General features: G+C 46.9%; 1 protein-coding gene and 1 long non-coding RNA gene across 3 annotated transcripts in view; one reads left to right on the forward strand and one right to left on the reverse strand.

Moving 5' to 3' along the window:
* Positions 1–18,022, forward strand: part of UBA1 (ubiquitin like modifier activating enzyme 1) — a 45,935-nt gene that overhangs the window by 6,586 nt on the left and 21,327 nt on the right. The window contains exon 1 of one of the 2 annotated variants that reach the window (XM_083482435.1): positions 11,190–11,360. The exons of the other annotated variant lie outside the window; for it this stretch is intronic. The gene's annotated coding sequence lies outside the window, so the exon portion shown is untranslated. Of the gene's footprint in view, positions 1–11,189; positions 11,361–18,022 lie in introns of those variants that run through there. 2 annotated transcript variants of the gene reach the window in all.
* On the reverse strand, positions 15,251–16,357 carry LOC310696761. The gene is made up of 2 exons (XR_014520718.1): positions 16,257–16,357; positions 15,251–16,215 (listed from the first exon to the last, which is right to left on the reverse strand). It is a non-coding gene; the product is annotated as an uncharacterized lncRNA (long non-coding RNA).

The raw sequence follows: 18,022 nt of genomic DNA on the forward strand, positions 1-18,022 counted from the left end.
CCATGGCCGCTTCCCTAAGCCCACCCCTTGGGAGAGGGCCCAAGAAGCAAGCAAGCAAGCAAGCAGGGAGAAGAGAAAGCTTCCTTCTCCAAATGGGTAAGGGCTGCCTGAAAAGGCCTTGTGGGCCACAGGGTGGACCACCAGCTCCCAAAAGCAGTGGGCAGGCATCATCTGTGTGACTTCAGGGTAGCCCTCTGGGTTTCCTGCTGTTCCGGGTTCCCCAAGTGAGTCATGGCCAGGCAAGGAGGTGCTTTGGGAGTCTTCTGCACCTGGGAGCTTTTTACATTCCGAATCCAGGAGCATCCTCATGGCATATGAAACGTTCATACAGTTTGAAACATGGGGGGAAACTGGTTTTTTTTCCACTTGAGATGTCTGCCTTTCCTTCATCCATCCACCCACCCTTTCAATTATTTTTGTAAATTAAAATTATGTAAAAAGAAATATATGCTATATTTATTTTCTTATCTGATTCAAATATTTCTACTTGTGGGACCTAAAAGGCATTATAATAAAGCAGGATTGGAGAGCTGCATTTCTTCACAGTCACAATGCCACCTTTTCTCTCTCTCATTCTTCTTCCCATTTTGCATTATCAACCGCTTCTCCCTCCCTCCAGGGGGCTGCAGATTGTTCTAGCCAGAGATCCGGACATTGAACCGTAGTAGTTTGCAATGCTCCATCCATTTTGGCTCCCTTCCCTCCATCACCCCAACTCCTCTAAACTGCTTGCTTGCAGAGGGTTTTTTCACCTTTCTTCCATTTTGCAGCCTTTCTCCTCTGCCCTCTTCGTCTCCCTTGAGGTTCCCCACTACTATGGAAGTAGGTTCCCTACCCCAGTTTATAACTCACCACATAAATATATATATTTGTGATATCTTCAAGTCTAGCTGCTTTGGTTTTCTTCAGACAATGATTGCAAGTAAACTTAGAGGTGAGGGGTACCTACACATAAGTTAGGTTTTGCCAATAGGAAAATTAGATTTTTGTGGGGCGGGGCATTAAGGATAGCAGAAAACAGAGCCATTAATGTTGTTCTAAGCCAAAGGGCATTTTTCTTACCTAACTTATGAAATGACCTCTCCACACAGTCAGTATTATCCAGAAACAGAAGAAACCATTTTAAAAAATCTGCCTCTCCCCTTAGCTCCAAGCAGTCTGGCCAGTGGTCAGGGATAAGGATGAGTTGTCACCCAATAACACATGGGGGGCACCACATTTGGTACCCCAGCATAGCTTATTGGGAAAGGGTTGTGGGGAGCCCGGAGCTTGTCTGCTCCCCAGCCTGCGCATTGGAACAAATGACAGTTTTCCATACGGACTCTGGGAGCTGTAGTTCTTGCCAAAGCAGGACAAGGTCTGAGTGGGAGCTTATGAGAGTGCCCTTATGAGCGTCACTTAAAGTTTAAATCAAGGTGATAACAGTTTCTGAAAGACTAATAGGAGCTGATTATGACCTTCCATTTTTATCTCCATGGTCTTCAGAGAGCTGAAGGTTTGCACAGATTGAAACTACCGTATTTTTCGCCCTATGGGACGCACTTTTCCCCCTCCAAAAATGAAGGGGAAATCTGTGTGCGTCCTATGGGGCGAATACAGGCTTTCGCTGAAGCTTGGAGAGCAAGAGGGGTCAGTGTGCGGGGCGCCCTGAAGCAGAGCGCCCCTCGCGCCGGGCAGATATCCGCAGCCTGGGGAGCCCTGCGGATAGCAGCCTGCTGCACGGAGCGCGGGGCGCGCTGAAGCAGAGCGCTTTGGGCAGACATCAGCCAGCCCCACAAGCTCGGGGGACAGCGGGGAGGCGCAGCACCGCCTCCCCGCTGTCCCCCGACCTGGTTTTGGGGGGGAAATAAAGGGGAAAAAATTTCCTTTCTTTCCCCCCCAAAAAACTAGGTGCGTCCTATGGGACGGAGCGTCCTATGGGACGAAAAATACGGTACCTTTCAAATCAGCTTGCTTCTCAATTTGGTATTGCGCATTTCCAAACATAGACAAATTTATTTCACGTGCTGCAATGTTTGAGGAACCTGAGAAGATATGAGAGTTGTACATGTCTTAACAGTATACCGGAATTGTAATTATCTAAAATGGTAGATGAACTTATGTAGTCATGGCAGAGTTATTAGAAAACATTTTGAAGGAGTAAAGGGCAACCAAAACTACATTTTAAAACCTTGCCTTAAAGGGCGTTTCACATATTTGTGAAGGAGAAAATATTTCATGAGAGGGTTTCCTTGCACATTTTTCTGGAATTCCCCATTTTTCCATTGGAAGAATTTTTGAGTCAGGATCTCTGACAGTGCCCCAAGCCTCGCCTTAATCCCCAGTTTTCCTCTTCACCCCACAGATTGCAAAAGTGAAGGCAGCATTGGACCTGGAGGGAAGCCCAAAGGGGCTCTAGGGGCGCCCATTTGGGGCCAGAGGGCTCTGCTGCAGGTGTGAACAATCTTTGGCTTCCAGGTGTTGCTGAAGTACAATATACCCAGAAGATCTAGCCAGTGTGGCCAATAATCAGGAAGTATGGGATTTGTAATCCAACTCCATCAGGAGGGCCAAAGGTTTCCCACACCAAGGGCTTCCTTGGGAGGAGGAAGAAAATCCAGCCGCAAACACTGATCCAGCAAGTGACCAGGAAGAGGAGGAGCTGCCTCAGGGCCTAATCCAGAACTCCCTGCTTCAGCTCCCACATGCTCTGGTCATGGAGACTTTGTGGGAGGTGAAGCAGCTTCTCCCCATTTTGCATTCTGGAGGTTCCCATCTCTGCTCAACGCAGCTTTTCAGGGCTGTCATGGCTCACATCTTAGGAACTGTGACAGATGTTTCATGGACATCTGACCTGGAAATCTGGTGGGGTATATGTCGGGGGTCACCAATGTTTTCCAACCACTGGACACATTTTGAATTTAAGGAAAGTGTTGTGGGGGTGTGGCATAACACAAAATGGCTGGCGTGGGGGCAGAGTTTAACACAAAATGGTTGCCACAACCAAAATACAGAGGTACCTTGGGTTACGTATGCTTCAGGTTACAGACTCCTCTAACCCAGAAATAGTACCTCGGGTTAAGAACTTTGCTTCAGGATGAGAACAGAAATTGCATGGTGGTGGCGCGGCAGCAGCAGGAGGCCCCATCAGGAGGCCCCATTAGCTAAAGTGGTGCTTCAGGTTAAGAACAGTTTCAGGTTAAGAACAGACCTCCAGAACGAATTAAGTACTTAACCCGAGGTACCACTGTACAGTGGTACCTCTGGTTGTGAACGGAATCCGTTCCGGAGGCCCATTCGCAACCTGAAAAGAACGCAACCTGCATCTGCACGGGTCGTGATTCGCCGCTTCTGCGCATGCACGTCATGGCATTTTGCGCGTCTGCGCGAGCCGCGAAACCTGGAAGTAATTCGTTCCGGTACTTCTGGGTCGCTGCGGGACACAATCTGAAAACACTCAACCTGAAGCAAATGTAACGTGAGGTATGACTATAGGGGGGGAAAAGATTTAAAAAAGACATTGAAAGGGTGTGGACACCCCCAGTAGCTGTCCCATCCTTTGGTAGGCAGGGGGCACCTACATCAGATACCACTGTATTCCCTCACAGAGAGATGCTGTTTGCACCTCTCCTGTGTTCAAAAGGGCTGGGTGGGTGGGAGCCCAGTCCGGGCATCCAGTCAGTTGAGGCATGTTTAAGTGAATGTGTTCAGCAGGGCTGTTTTTCTAGAAAAAGAGGTGCCAGAACGCACCAGGAGCTCCTCCGTCATTCTCTTAGGATGGCAGTGGCGCCCCCCTGAGAGCTGCAGCTGAACAAATGTGCTGTGTAGGCGAGGCCAAGCAAGGAAGAACAGAGAAAACAGCCTCTTGAGGCTTGTGGAGTTTTGAGGGGATATTTACAGAGACCTTTCATGGGCTCTGGCCTGCAGATCCCAGTGTATGTGACACATATTTAGTGGACAGTGGAGGGCTACTCAGATTGAGAACCAAAGATATTTTTGTTGTTGTTTAGTTGTTTAGTCGTGTCCGACTCTTCGTGAACCTAGGGACCAGAGCACGCCAGGCACTCTTGTCTTCCACTGCCTCATATTGGTAGCTTCGAGAACATCAAGTACCATCTCGTCCTCTGTCATCCCCTTCTCCTTGTGCCCTCCATCTTTCCCAACATCAGGGTCTTTTCCAGGGAGTCTTCTCTTTTCATGAGGTGGCCAAAGTATTGGAGCCTCAGCTTCAGGATCTGTCCTTCCAGTGAGCACTCAGGGCTGATTTCCTGAAGAATGGATAGGTTTGATCTTCTTGCAGTCCATGGGACTCTCAAGAGTCTCCTCCAGCACCATAATTCAAAAGCATCAATTCTTCGGCGATCAGCCTTCTTTATGGTCCAGCTCTCACTTCCATACATCACTACTTGGCAAACCATAGCTTTAACTATACGGACCTTTGTTGGCAAGGTGATGTCTCTGCTTTTTAAGATGCTGTCTAGCAGTATGTTGACATTTGGAGTATTGAATAGGAAGGCAATGAGCTTTGTCTCCAAATAAGGATAGCCTGAATTATGTTGAAGACAATGCCTCTATATAGCACTTGAGGGTGCAGACCCACAGCAAGCGAATAGGAGCTATGCACTGTGCTAGGTTGCAATGTTGGAATAGTCACTGCGGCCTCACAGTGCTATAGTGCAAAACATTATTTTACACCCACCCACCCGCTGTATACCTGGAGGTCTCACTTCTCTGCATTAACCCAGAGGCAGCCATTTCTCATTCCTGGCAGTTCACATCTAACCCCAGCCTTGACTCTCTTGGTGATCTTAGGCAAACCTTTCCCCCTCTTTTTTAAATCTCACCCCCCTCCCAAAGGAGTCCAAGTGAGCAAACAACAAAATCACTGAAAAATACTTTTTCTTTTTTTAAACAAACCAAATATCTTCCATGTTAATATTTATCAGTCCATATTAATATTTCAAGAGTGCCAGCAACAATGTCTCTCAGTGCTGCCCAATGCCTGAGTGAATAGGAATGTCTTTAAATTCCACTTAAATGTCAGTAATGAGGAAGAGAGTTTAACCTCAGCAGAGAGGGCATTCCATAAGTGGGGGACCACTACCAAGAAGGCTCTGTCTTGGGTTGGCATGTGACAGGCAGCCATCAGCCCCACCCACACAGCCTCCCCTGCCAGGCGGGGAATGCGAAGCAAGATGACATTGGAGGTATTTGGGTTGCAGGCTATCGAGAGGGCTGTGCGCTAGTTTGTTTAACTGCAATCCACCGTGGTGCGTGCTTATATTTCTTGGATGTGTATTGTGCTTTCAGGCCTCTGTATCCAAACACACCACAAGTGTAAGAGGCCGCCTTTTGGGTGTCTGTTAATTTGAGGAATGGTAATCCTTGGGCAAATACCTCTGTGCTGTTCTTAAGAGGCCGGTGTGCACTAAACGTGTGCCCCAAAAGCTGAATTCTTTGACGACAAATGTGTTGTGCTAATTTGCCTACTTTGCTTTTTGTTAACTATTTTTATGTTAGGCATAAAAGAGGAATACTGCTCAAGCTCAGCTCCGAATAGGAGGGGCTGTAACTCAGTGGGAGACCTCATGCTTTGCAGGCAGAAGATCTCTGGTTAAATCCTTGCTGTCTCCAGTTAAAGGATCTCAAGCAGGAGGCCTGAGGCCCTGGGGAGCCACTGCCCACTGCAGTAATCCACTCTGCACCAGGTGGGCCAGTGGTAGGAGGTAGGGCTGGATATTTGACTGTTCAAGATAGATTTGGTCAAGTGAAGCTCAAGTATTTTTAAGGCATTAAAGTTGTGGGAAAACATGAGGTTTGGTACTAATGTTAATTAATAGAAAAGTACTAACTTTTCTATTAATGGGTAATAGAAATGGGTAAAACCTCAGTGCCTAGGACTTGCCGATCGTCAGGTCGGCGGTTTGAATCCCCGCGGTGCGGTGTGCTCCCGTCGTTCGGTCCCAGCGCCTGCCAACCTAGCAGTTCGAAAGCACCCCAGGGTGCAAGTAGATAAATAGGGACCGCTTACTAGCGGGAAGGTAAACGGTGTTCCGTGTGCTGCGCTGGCTCGCCAGATGCAGCTTGTCACGCTGGCCACGTGACCCAGAAGTGTCTCCGGACAGGGCTGGCTCCCAGCCTCTAGAGTGAGATGAGCGCACAACCCTAGAGTCTGGCAAGACTGGCCCGTACGGGCAGGGGTACCTTTACCTTTACCTTTTTACTAACTTAAATAATTCATTACTTTTTTTTTAAAAAAAAGTTATTTTAAAAATTACATCCTTCCCTCAAAGAACCTCAAGCAACATTCATTGTTCTCCTAGCCCCTTTTATCTTCACAACAAGCCTGTGAGGCAGGTTAGGATGAGAGATGGTGACTGATCCAAGGTCAAAGCAGCCCTTTTCCAGTTGGCACTTCGAACAGGGCTTCTCCAACGCTTTGCAGGCCCCGTCAGTCAGCTGCAGACTCCCTGGAGAGCAGCTGGCCTTGGCTTGGCTGAAGTGACCCGACAGGCCTAATGAGGTCTAGAGGCTGGAGGTCCACTGACTAAGCAATGACTCTTCAGGGTTTCAGGTGGGTTTTCCCCAGGCCTGCCTGGAGATGCCTGCAGTTGAACTACAGAGCAGATGCTCTACCGCTATGACTCTTCCCCAAAGAAAGATGCCACTCTATAAATGAAGCTAGATTGGCATGCAAGTGGATAAGGGCATTCTCAGTGGTGGCTCCACAATTGCGAAATGAAATGCCATGGCTCATCTGGCAAGCCCCCTCCGGGGTAGGTTTTAAGACCTGCCTTTAGCAGCTACTTTAACCTGACTTGCAGAACTCCATCATTTTTGCCAGATTTTGCTGCATTGGCATTGATTTCGGTATTACAGTGGTACCTCGGGTTACATACACTTCAGGTTACACACGCTTCAGGTTACAGACTCCGCTGTACCTCGGGTTAAGAATTTTTCTTCAGGGTGAGAACAGAAATCACGTTCGGCGGCAGCAGGAGGTCCCATTAGCTAAAGTGGTACTTCAGGTTAAGAACAGTTTCAGGTTAAGAACGGAGCTCTGGAATGAATTAAGTACGTAACCAGAGGTACCACTGTATTTTGAAATAGTGTTTTGATATTTTGTGATGGTTTATGGTCTTAGATCGTGGCTTGTAAATAGCTTTGGGAAGAATTTTTCTTGAAAAGCCATATAGGTATATACCGTAATTAAAGATTGCATTTCTGCCCTGGATCATAGGGCTCTCATAGCACAATTCTATACATGTTTACGTAGAAGTAAGTCCAACTGAGTTCAGTTGGGCCTGTTTCCAAGAAAGGGAATACAAGCCTTCAGCTTCATTTAACTGATCTTCATGCTCCGAAGTCTGGTCTCAAATTTGTTAGATTTATATCCTGTCTTCTCAAAGGAGTGATGAAAGTTAGAGCACATATATGAGGTGATATTGCTCACTAGAGAGTAGATCTTCCTAGTTCTGTTGATTATATGGACTTGTTTCTAGCACCTCCAGAACCACCTCTGCTTATGTTCTCTTGTCCTTGCCTTGAATGAGTTGGGTTTTGTGCCCTGGAATGTTGGTCTTCCTGGCACATGAGTATGGCATGAGTGATGCCACTGGGTTCCTTCCTCCCCGAGGCCCTGTGATAGGCAGTAGGAGCAATCACAACTATAACGTGCATATTTGTGGCAGCCTGTTTTGACACTGATTTAAGTTGCTGGTTATGGTCATGGGCAACAATTAGTTTTCTGAAACATTCTGAATTGTAAAATAGGGTGATTTGCATTGGGTAACCTGCATCAGAAACATTTCTGCTGTCTGAGAGCAGGGGTCACCAGCCTTTTTGAGCCAGCAGTCCCGTTTGGAAGTTGGAGAAAGGGCCATGGGTGCCAGTCACAAAATGGCTGTATTGGGTGTGTGACATAACACACAGTGGCTGGCATGTTTAAAATAGAGCAGGAAAGGAGACAGGAATGCAAAATGGTGTGGGTATTGCCCATCAATGGGGAGGGAAGGCACCTTAGCTCTTTGCACCTCTCTTCTGTTCAGAACAGGTGGGATGATGGTTGTCTAGGTGCCAGGCTGGCGACTGCTCTCCTAGAGAATGATCTAATTTAGCATGTTAATTTTACTTGTATTTAGTAAACAAAACAAAATTAAAACAAGAATTTGAAAGCTTGCCTTATATTATGCTTACAATAACGTCCACTCATTGTGTTCTCTTCTGCATTGGAGCCTTAATATAGCATGATGACTGCTAGATTATTCCAGGACAAAAAAATTAATGTGGATCTGATCCTCACTCCGCAAATCTGATTGGGCCAGATTTGGAGGCTTCAGTGGATGTTGTTGGATAAAGCTTAGACAGATTGTGAGTGACAGGGCCCAGGAGGAGCACATGATGTAGGTGTGCATCAGGTCAGTCTTTTGGATGAAAGATTATGAGGAGCCCCACAAAAGAGTAAATAAAAGTATGAAAATGTGTTTAAAAGCAGCACCCCATTAATGAAGATGGACCAGAGGTTAATGGATACCATGAATAAGGGTCCTATCCTCATCAGTTATAGCCCTGTCCTCATCAGCTTTATAGTCCTGTCCTCTGGATTTTTGTCCCATGTTTTGCAACATTCTGTAGCAGTGAGTTCCAAGGAGCATTCATTTATTGTTGCTCGAAGTTTTGTTTTATTTTTGCCTGCTTGTGCTCCAAAATATTTTGGAATTGCAAGTAGTTGACCCATTGGCCCAAGAGAATAAAATGGGTACATATTTGGATGCAGTTGCTCTGCTTTTTCTGTTTTGAGCACCAGCCTTTTTTATTGATATTGAGCAGATATCATCATAATCATCTTATTATTTCTACCCCGCCTTTTTAAATTTGGGAGTTTATTTCTTGGGGACAGTTTGACTCTTAATTGCATTGTCGAGCTTTCAATTAGTCCTTGCAGACACTAATTCTGTGCCGTAGCATAGGTTTGAACTGATTGGTTCAAAATTGGGAAAGGAGTACGACAAGGCTGTATATTGTCTCCCTGCTTATTCAACTTATATGCAGAATTCATCATGCGAAAGGCTGGACTGGATGAATCCCAAGCCAGAATTAAGATTGCCGGAAGAAATATCAACAACCTCAGATATGCAGATGACAAAACCTTGATGGCAGAAAGTGAGGAGGAATTAAAGAACCTTTAAATGAGGGTGAAAGAGGAATGTGCAAAATATGGTCTGAAGCTCAACATCAAAAAAACGAAGATCATGGCCACTGGTCCCATCTCCTCCTGGCAAATAGAAGGGGAAGAAATGGAGGCAGTGAAAGATTTTACTTTCTCGGGCTCCATGATCACTGCAGATGGTGACAGCAGTCACGAAATTAAAGGACGCCTGCTCCTGAAAAGCAATGACAAACCCATTTTTCATTTTTTTTATGAAAAATGGGTTGTTAATAGGGAAAAATCTAATGTTACTATTTTAAGACCAAAGATTAGGATAAACAAAGAGGGTAAGGATTTGCTGAGCCAACAAATTGAACTGGAATACAAAAAAGGGAGGTATGAGGAGGTCCGGGAAACAAGCTAAGGAAAATAAGTAATAGAAAAATGGAGTGGTTTTAATAATTTTTATTTTGTATTTTTTTTTCTTTTTCATTTTGTATTGTAATATCTTTTAAAAAATATTAATAAATATCTTTTTAAAAAAAAAAAAAAAGAAAAGCAATGACAAACCTAGACAGCATCTTAAAAAGCAGAGACATCACCTTGCCAACAAAGGTCCGTATAGTTAAAAGCCATGGTTTTCCCAGTAGTGATGTATGGAAGTGAGAGCTGGACCATTAAGAAGGCTGATTGCCGAATAATTGATGCTTTTGAATTATGGTGCTGGAGGAGACTCTTGAGACTCCCATGGACTTCAATAATAATAATAATAATAATAATAATAATAATAATAATTTATTATTTATACCCCGCCCATCTGGCTGGGTTTCCCCAGCCACTCTGGGCGGCTTCCAAAAGAATATTAAAATACTGTGATACATCAAACATTAAAAGCTTCCCTAAACAGGGCTGCCTTCAGATGTCTTCTAAAAGTCTGGTAGTTGTTGTTCTCTTTGACATCTGGTGGGAGGGCGTTCCACAGGGAGGGCGCCACTAGAAGATCAAACCCATCCATTCTTAAGAAATCAGCCCTGAGTGCGCACTGGAAGGACAGATCCTGAAGCTGAGGCTCCAAGACTTTGGGCACCTCATGAGAAGAGAAGACTCCCTGGAAAAGACCCTGATGTTGGGAAAGATGGAGGGCACAAGGAGAAGGGGACAACAGAGGACGAGGTGGTGGGACGGTGTTCTCGAAGCTATGAACATGAGTTTGACCAAACTGCGGGAGGCAGTGGAAGACGGGAGTGCCTGGCGTGCTCTGGTCCCTAGGTTCACGAAGAGTCGGACAAGACTAAACGACTAAACAACATAGCATAGGTTGCTCCACAAGAAAAGGAAGATTTGCACAGAGTTTTAAGTGCCCCATTCTTTCTGGCTGCACCACCTTGGTTTTATAGTAGGAGTAGCTGTCTTGTGGCAAAAATGAAGTGAAATCCAGGGACTCACTGAAAACTAACCGATGCCTTTTTGTATGAGGACTTTGGAGTTGGTGACTGTGCCAACAATGAATCATGGCCTGGTAGAGTTAGAAGGGGTCCCCAGGGTCATCCAGTCCAACCCCTTGCAATGACAGATGGCCACCCAAGCTCTGCTTAAAAACTGCCTAGGAATGAGAGTCCACTGTTCTTCCTAAGCATTTCCCACACTGTTTAATGAATGACGATTTGCTGCGCTGCTCTTGACAGAAGGGGGAGAGGACAGGTCTCTGCCCTGAGCGGCTTGCAGTCCGGGGCTCACCTGCTGATGAGGAGGGGAAGGGGAAGCGGGGGGGGGGGAATAGGACTGAAGCCGCCGACGCTCATGTGGGCTGAGACCTTGAGCTGCAGCCTGGGCATTGCCATGGGGCGGGGCCACCCAAACGGAAAGTCCCGCCCCGCTTCCCCGAGCCGGGAGGGCGGGGCTTCCCTTGCCTGGGGCTTTCATCATAAAAGGAGGCAGATCTCCAGGTCAGGGGGCGGGGCCGGCGAACGACCGCCTCCCCGCGCCAGCCTATCCGGGCGCACGGTACCTGTGAGGGGCACAGGCCTAGCCCAATGGGGTCGCTCCGAGGGCCGGGCGGGGCTCTGTGCGGCTTGGAGGGGAGCGGAGCGGCGCTGAGGAGGTTTTTGTTCCGGGCCCGGCCGCCGCCATCTTGTGTCCGTGCGGGTCGGAAGAGGAGGAGGAAGCGGCAGCAGCGCGGAGCGGTGACTCGGCAGCAGCGGCGGCCGCGGCGGGGCCTGACACAGCCTCATTGGTAACGGCGGGGGGGGGGTCGCTCTCGGCTTCCTCGCTCCCCATTTCCATAGAAACAGAACCCGCCCAAGGATGCCTGTCGCCATAGAAACAAGGACTCTTCCCCCCCCTGCCCCCTCCCAGCCGCTCCGGCCTCGGCCTTCGGACTCCCTCGCAACCCCTCGGGCTCCTGGCTTCTCGCTGCTCCGCAGAAGGGGCGGCGGCCCGCCCTTGAGGAGCCGGGCTGGGAGGGGGCGGGGGCCCTTCCGCGTTTCTGTGTCCCCCGCCTCTGCCTCGTGTTCTCTTCCTTCAGAAATGCCGCCCCCCGCCACTCGCCCCTTTTCTGCCAGAACTTGAAAGGAGCCCCCCCCCCGAAGCGGGAGGGGGCGGCGCTTCCTTCTCGGTCCTCGCGGAAGCCGGGAAGCGCCTGCGGCCTTAGCTGCTCCGGCGCCGCGGCCTCGCTGTCTCTCTTTTCCCCCAGGATGGAGGGGGCGGGGATTGCAGAGAAGAGCCGGGATAAAAAGTCCAGGGGGTCAGTCAGCTGGGGGCCATGGGAGCAGGCAAGTGCGGGGCTGGCGGGGGACGGGGAGCGTTTTAGCGCCTCTCCTGGCGGGGGCGAAAGGGATTCATTCCAAGGAGAAGGGAGCCCGGGATCCTTACCATTATTGCGGAGGTGCAAAACATGGGACGAGGCAAATAATAGAGTAACAGCTCTTTCAAGCTTGCCTGGAGATGGCATGCCTTTGAAGGAAGCTCGATTTGGGGTGGGAGCTGCTTTAGTCTAGGAAGAGAAATTTAAGTTGGTAAATAATTGCAAATGCTCATCGTTATTGGTTACAGGGTTGTGAGGCTGTACAATTTTCACAAAACGAACCAGCAACTTCTTTTGCTCAGGTGTCCTCCTGCATAGAAATCCACTTTCCTGTTAGGTCTCTTTAGGCTGGAGAGCATAGGAACTCAGGATTGTTGCCTTTATCACTGATCCATATCCCTGTAATATATGTATTGCAGGGCAGTTTGAATGTAGGTCTGGCAGGCTGTTGCCCAGAAGGAATAGTGCCTGACTTACCCTGAGCAAGAGTTAAGTCAGGGGTAGGCAACCTAAGGCCCATGGGCCGGATGCGGCACAATCCCCTTCTAAATCCAGTCCGCGGACGGTCCGGAAATCAGCATGTTTTTACATGAGTAGAATGTGTGCTTTTATTTAAAATGCATTTCTGGGTTATTTGCGGGGCATAGGAATTTGTTCATTTTTTCCCTTCAAAATATAGGCCAGCCCACCACATGGTCTGAGGGACAGTGGACCGTTCCACGGCTGAAAAAGGTTGCTGACCCCTGGGTTAAGTGGACAATTGCCTTCCTTACTATGACCCTTTATTGGCATCCTTTGTTAGAATGGGCTCCAGTGTGTAAGATAAATGGCAGCTGGTTGGGTGGGGCTCGAAACAACTGAGTGTCAAAGTTCTGCGAGAACTTGCAACATGTTATATGAGTGACCTGATTTTCTTGATCAGTAGTACTGTTAACTTATGGCTAACCTCAGCCAGATTCAGTATAGTCTAAATCTATAGAGTAAGGATCTTAGCTTTATTCTCAGAAGGGTTTGTAGCAGGAAGGTTTGGAATGGAGTAGAACTTCATCCTTGCTAAGGAATCATCTGTCAGTTCCATCTCATAATTCTTTCCTCTTACCAAACTACGTGGTCTGCTTACAATAAGCAAATAAGGTTGGTGGAATTTGATTCCTCATCCTTGGTACAATTTAAAGGCTTGTGTGCTAAAGTTGCCTGACTGAAACCACATTGATTTAAATGTCTTACTCTTCTAGTATCGCAGAACTAACATTTTGACAAGGGACAGTCATCTTAGCTAGCCTCTTTTGCTGTCTAGGTTCCAGATGGCTCAATTAGAATCTATTTTTTTTTAAAAATGTACTAGTCAAATGATGATAGTCCCTATCTATTAATATATTAATCCTGATTAAAAGATTGTCCGTGACTAGTTGGAATTTTCAGATCAGCTGTTTTCTCCAACTCCCACCACAGTTTGCATTTTGATTACGAGGTCTGGTTATCACTTATTAGTTGACAACCGTGTTCAGTGTGAACGGTTTTTGTTTAGCAACCAGCTTACATGTGCCAACTTTCAAAGATCTGATTCCCTGCATATGGTCGGCCTCTGCAAATGGGCACTTATGTAAAAGGAAATAGCCACAGTAATATCAGTCAAGTATGGAAAGGACTAAATCACATCCTTTATGATTTGAGAGATTGGTTCACTCTCACTCTGTTTCCTCCCTTGTTTTTTTGTAGCATTTGCCTGGATGATCAGTTATGACCTGGAATATTTCTTGGTTTATTGCTTTTCTCAGATGCCAGGTTCTATCTGATGTGCCTTATCACATCACCCCAAATGGGTCTTGTGTCAACATGATTAGTTTGGTTTTGCCATACCTAAATTCAAGGTGTAAACATGTTTTTTCACATTGGCCTAAGTGCCTGCATGCTGGTTCTACAGTCATTCAGATTAAACCGTCTGGCTGGCTTACTTGTGTTGAATACTCCATCTGGGGTTCAAATAAGAGTTAAACTTCTTCAAACATTTCTGAGGAAGAGTACCATACTATTGCAGCTCTTATGTTTCCATCAGGCTGGTTTTTATCAGATAATAATATCTCATACACTCTTGTTTCCCGTGATGAAATAGCATTCGGTGCTGGGAGTGTTCGACCAAGGAGTGCCCAGGTTGTCCTTCAGTTCTTGCAGTTAAACCAATTGGAACTTGAGTTTTCCTTTATTTTTCTTCAGTAGTTAATTGTTTCGACGTTTTGCACATGAATTCATTTGCTGGACAGCATATCTGCCACAGAATTCCTGGATTTGTGAAGCATTTTGGGGTACTGCCTTAGTTCAGGGGGTGGTACTAATCGGGTTTGTTATCCTTTGTAAATTGAGGGCATCCTAGAGTGTGCCTGACACTCCCCTGTTGCTTTCAGTTGCTGAGGTAGATCAGTAATGCTCAAAAAGTTGTCCTTGTGAGAAACCTGCTCTCTATGGCTGACCTTTTAATCAGGGACTGATAAGCTTCCAAAGGATTCCAAGGTTCATAGGAAAACTACTGGGCGAGACTGTTGCTTGTTCCGAACTCAAGACTAATATACCCCTTTGCAGTTTTCCCTATACGGTGGTACCTCCGGTTGCGGACGGGATCTGTTCCGGAGCTCCAGTTGGATCCCGAGGTTTCCGCAACTAGAGGGACCGCTTCTGCGCATGCGCACACGGTGAAACCTGGAAAAATACTTCCAGGTTTGCCGCATTTGCATCCTGAAGTATACGCAACCAGAGGTGTGTGTATCCAGAGGTGTCACTGTAATCTGTTTTATCTTTACCATTTATGTCGTGGTGTGTATCCCAAATTTAACTGAACTGAATTGGGTTTCCGTTTGCATGGAATGGCTTCTATTTTGGTTATGCTTTTAAGCTTACCGTTCATAGGTAAGATTCAAAAATTAATCCCATAAGCGGAAGCCTGTGCAAGAACTTCCACTTGTGCAACAGGGATTTCCCCCTTCTATCACCAACACCCTGAAATTGGCTCAGGGTGTTAAGAAGAACCCCCACCCCAGAACAGCGTGCCAGGGTGGAGTGGGGGAAGTTCTGTCTAACAAGCCCAAATGATTGCACTGATGGAACAATCGCTTTAGCACAACTTTGAATTCCACCCAACATGTATTTTGCCTTATTGCAGAAATAGTTTAAATTATGTTCTTGTTTGTCCTGAGATGCTTATGTACTATATATCCTAGCCTAGAATTCCCTTTGCTAGCTGTTAAGGTACCTCAGTTCTCTTTTAAAAAAGAAATGAAGTTCGCTTCAGCCCCATTTCATTTTCTGTTTTGGTAAGCCCTTTCTTAAAATGTCCCAGCCTTAACCTATAGTACCCCAAGACACAACAGATAAGTCCTCATGCCCTGCCCAATCCTATTTCCTGTCTTCTCTTTCCTTGTCCTCTAACCTTTTAGATCTAGGTACTCTTTTCTTGTGTGTCACATTCTGTCAAAGATTGAGCAAATTGTAGATTGCTTTGCCTCTTGGAAGGCTGCATTTGTGCTTCTTTCTGACATGTCTTTCAGATCCTGGTTTTCTCCTGGTTGAAGAAATGTAGTCACTTGTCACCAACTTGCTGTGTCACTGTTGGCTTCCTGTATGGGGTGCAGAGAGGGTGTAGCTCTGCAGAAATGCAAGCAGTTGTTTATGCTGTGGGAGTATAAGGACAAAGCTGCAACTGGAGTGCTGGAACCCAGGCTACTGTCCCAGCTGTCTGTTTCAGGACCCAAGAATAAAAGCAATACTTGTGGATGAATTTAAGCAGCCACCGTACAAAAGAACTGGCTCAGATTCAGGACACTGGGCACTGGGATTGGTGTTCAGGGAGGAAGTAGGGATGTAGTGGTCTTTCCCTTCATTACCACTGGTTTGTGTTGCTGGATGGTATTTCTTCTTCACCTCTCTTCTGCCTGCCTATGATCTCTCTATTAACAGAAGGTAGCTGATGGTCTGTTGAAAGATCATCGGCCAGTTTCTAGTGGACTACTTGGTGCCTGCCAGGAATCACTGCAAAAAATTCTGAGCTAGGTGTACCTTGGGGATGCTCTTTATGTCCTGAGGCAAGTATGAATACGCAGGATTGCTTTGCAAATTTTTGAAATGCATAAATGGGAATTTAGGTCAAAAGAAACAGTAGACAAAACAAGACCAAAGTTGACCTGCCTAGGGTAATATGAAGAAACTTGTTTGAACTCGGTCCACTTGGATAAATTCACACATTGTAAAAGCTAATGAATTATCTCAAATCAAATAAGTGTAACTGCATATAATTCTAAGAGGTTTTCAGTATAAGCTGAGATCCTGACCATAAACTCCTAGGGAATTAGTCCTGCTGAATTCAGTGGGGTGTACGGTAATTTCTCAGTAGGCACATATTAGGATCTACCTGCATACCTCCAGTGGCATAGAGATTACGGTGGTGCCTCGCAAGACAAAATTAATCCATTCCGGGAGTCTCTTCGTCTAGCGGTTTTTTCGTCTTGCGAAGCAACCCTATTAGCGGATTAGCGCGTTTAGCGGCTATTAAAGGCTTAGTGGCTAAAAGGCTATTAGCGGCTTAGAAAAAAGGGGGGGCAGCAAAAAAAATTGCAAGACTCACAAGACTTTTTCGTTTTGCGAAGCAAGCCCATAGGGAAATTCGTCTTGCAAAGCGCATCGAAAAATGGAAAACCCTTTCGTCTAGCGGGTTTTTCGTCATGCGAGGCATTCGTCTTGCGGGGCACCACTGTATTACCATTATCTCTGTTATATGGTGTGACCAAGTCCCAATTTTCCACTTAGAGTTCTTTGTTGGTCAGCTACGTCTCTACAAAGTCTCCCTGTTGGGAGAGGTCTTTGGACCTGTAAAGAGAGAACCTGATTGCATTCTGCTTTTCCTTGATCTTCCAAGCCCATTGCTTGGAAATTCCGAATGATCTAACCTCTGCCAGCTAAGGCTGATTGTTTCCCAGCTGACTCATATCCAGCCCCTCCCTTGCCAGCCCCGTCTGTGTGACTTATGATTCTTTCTGTACTGAGCTGGAGAACTCTGCTGGGAGGGAGCAGCCTAGAATGAGGTCATGTGGTTCAGGTGTCCACATTGAGATTTAGCAGCTTTACACAGTGGGTTAGTCTAGGCCAGATTTGATGAAGTGAACATGCGTGAGGGCCGGTCAAAGTCGTTGAGCTTTTTTAAGGATTGCTCCCCTGTAAAATTATTGGGTTAGGGTTATTGGGTTGAGCTTACATTTACACTTCAGTGTTTAGGAGACAGAATAGAACAGTGTCTGTGGTCAAAGTTCAAAGAAACAAGCTGTCCATTATTAGTGGCATCTCCTTTCCTGGGCTGCTTCAACTCCTGAGACTCTACAGCAGCCTTTGTCAACCTGGTACCCCAGGTGATGGAGACTACAACATCCAGCAGCAGCAGCTAGCATTATCCATCCACCTATCTTCCCATTTTTGTTCCACCTGTCTCCAGGGAGTTCAAGGCAATCTACATGGTTCTTCTCCCCTGCCCTCACTTTAACTCTCACAGGGGAGCCATGGAAGGGAGGGGGGAGGTAGGAGAACGGGATGCTGCCCCGAGCGCCCCCCCATGTGATCTTCCCGCCCGTCAGCTGTTTCCTCCACCACTCACACGGGCACACATTACCCGCTCCCAGGAGCGTCCAGCGAGGGTCGATGCTGGAGAGCTGCAGCTCTCCGTCAATGCTGAAGAGAAAGCGGCAAGATCCTCTGCGCTCTGCTTAAATGGGGTTAGGCCATGCCCCCGGCTGACCAGATTGGTCAACCAAAGGAGTGACACAGGGGAGAGCTCCATGACAAGCCCGCAACACCATTTCCCTGGTGAAGAGAAATGGCTTTGGTGGAGCGTTGGCTGCTGGGCAGAACAAGATGAGCAGCAGGTGCTCAGGGACCGCAACAGATTCATTTCTCATAATTGCTGGGGGGGCGGCGGAATAAATTGACCAGCAGGCCGGATTTGGCCCCCGGGCTGGACTTTGGACATGCCTGGTCTAAGATTTCCTTCTCAGTAACAGCAGGCAATAGGGGGGTCTTTTTATGTTGATAATACAGGACATTTGGAGGGACGCGGG

Source organism: Podarcis liolepis, assembly GCF_965112155.1.
Source record: "Podarcis liolepis genome assembly, chromosome: 17".
In the NCBI taxonomy this organism is placed as follows: Eukaryota; Metazoa; Chordata; class Lepidosauria; order Squamata; family Lacertidae; genus Podarcis; species Podarcis liolepis.